The sequence below is a fragment of the Dendrobium catenatum genome, unplaced genomic scaffold (assembly GCF_001605985.2).
Source record: "Dendrobium catenatum unplaced genomic scaffold, ASM160598v2 fragScaff_scaffold_286, whole genome shotgun sequence".
Lineage (NCBI taxonomy): Eukaryota > Viridiplantae > Streptophyta > Magnoliopsida > Asparagales > Orchidaceae > Dendrobium > Dendrobium catenatum.
The window spans coordinates 12,975-15,432 of NW_021318748.1; positions in this window are offsets into that span (position 1 = coordinate 12,975).

Sequence of the window (2,458 nt, forward strand, 5' to 3'; positions counted from 1 at the left end):
GAAAGAAGTTTCTCTCAAAATTGAAGTAGGGAGGAGGAAGAGATGGTTCGGCCAAGGGAAGAGGAACCACGTGCGGGGGAATTAGTTTTAGGCTTTGGGAGGAGGTGAACTTAAAATCTGAAATTAATTTCAGATTTTACCTTGGAGGGATTTTGAAATTTGAAAACAATTCCAAAAGGGGAGAAGAGAGGGGCCGGCGGCAAGGGAGAGGTGAGGGGCTTAAGTTTAATTCCAAAAGGAGAGATTCTCCTTTGGCAAGAAATTAAACAAGTGGGGCTTAGGGGGGATTTCGGCCAAAGGGGGTGGAGGGAATTAGGAATTGTTTCCAAGAGGGGATTTATTGGATTTGGAAACAAATCATGGAATTTATTAGGGGGCCGGCGGCTTCAAGGGCTAGGAGGGAATTGTGGGGAGGATATTTGGGTTGCTATTTTGGGATTTAGAGATTAGGCAAGTTTTAATTAAATCCCAATTAATTTGAAATTCAAATATTTAATTTAGGAACTTTCCTAAAATTGATTTCTTAAATTAGGAAAGAATTTTCAAATTCAAACTATTTTGAAATTTGAAAATAAACCTTCATAAATTAAGAATGATCATTTATGGAATGTATTCAAGAGAGGGGATTTGAATTTTGGAGGGAGGGAGAGGGAGATAGGGCCGGCGATTTGATGGGGCTTAGTGGGGAATTTCGGTGGGGTGGTGGTGGGGATAGGATGGTTGGCGGTTTGGGTGGTGGGGTGGGTTTATGTAGCCGGCGATTAGGATGCAAAGGGAAAAGGGAAAAGAGTTAGAGAAGAAGAACCACGAACTCGGCTGTCTCCAAAGTTGGTGGGTGATCCGATTTCCCTCACATAGGGATTTCTCTCCTAAGTACTCTCAAGATCTCACAAGAACTCAATCAATGAAAAAATTTTATATTATTCATATTGATATTAAAAGAGAACATGAGGGCTATATATAGCCTTGTACAAATGACTCAAGAAAATAAAAAGATGATGATGTCCTCTGGGCTTACATACGACATTCCTTTAGGGGTAAAAGTGGAAATACTTATAAAACAAATACATCATAAAAAAAAAACATAATATGACTCAGAAGTATGACTCAATCGTGATCGTAAATCGATGGCCACGTCTCTGATAGACTTTCCAAGCTCCGATGTCCCCATCACTAAGTTTGTAAAAAACAAAGTTTTATGATATTATAAGTAGGGTTGTCAAAATCGGGTCATGGGTTGGGTTCGGGTCCAACCTGGAATTGACCCGGCACTATTCGACCCGAACCCGACCTGCTTCATGTATGTTTTACTAATTTTTTTTATTTAATTCGATTTTTTTAAACCTAAATCAAATTAAAGTAAGATTTACTTCAATCAATTTAAAATAAACCAAGCTTAATTTAATTTGGGCTTCATTGTTTATTATTTTTTGAAAATAGCATTTACTTATTTCATAAAAAATCCTTTAAAAATCTCATAAATTAATTAAAAACGAGTCAAACTGAGTTGATTTCGGGTTTCCGGGTCAACCCGAACCGACCCGGTTTTACAAACGAGTCGAAATCCCTAACCCGACCCGAAATTTTTGGGCCGAGTTTTCGGGTCGGGTCAAACATTGACACCCAATTCATAAGCAATTCATGAATTTTTTACCCAAATATTTGGGTGCTTTGAGATCTTAAAATTGCATTAAGACCAATGCTTAATTTAATAAATTTTCTAGCGACATGATGGTTGCCTATTTCGAACTTAAAATTTATGAATAAAAAAAATTAAGTCTTAGAAAAATTGACTTAAAATCATAATTTCAGTAAAAGAAAAGATGAAATCACTCTGTAGAGGTCCTTATGCTTCTCCCTTTTCTGGTAGATTCTTAGAGTGAGGGCTAGTAGCATCCTCCTTGGATGGGATCTAGATTCTCATCCTTTCCATCATGATCTACTAATATGGTGCGTTTACTGTACATCCAACCCATTCCCAAGTCTAGTTCATGTCAATGTTTAAAGTATGCTTATCACCTTTTTTTTCTCCACTTTTTGCTTCATGCGCTGCAGTTGATGTCCACTTTAGAGTAATTATTAATAATAATTTTCAATAACTTCTCAATTTTCTTTTATATTCCCTTTTTTGAAGCTATACTTCTAAAAGTGTCATTAATCTATGCATTATAGCCAGTTATTTATCCAGAAGAGGAAACATTGCTTTCATTGCATTCTTTCACTATAGCTCGGCTATTTTGTTAAAATAATTCTTTGACTATCATATTTTATTAGCTAGGTCTGATATGAATGACCTGTGCATTTTCTTTGGTATGTTCAATGACTTCTTGTTTTTATTTATATTCCCTTTTTGAAGCTATACTTCTAAAAAGTCTCATTAATCCATGCATTTATAGCCAATTGTTTATTCAAAAGAGGAAACATTGCTTTCATTGCATTCTTTCACTATATTTTTTCC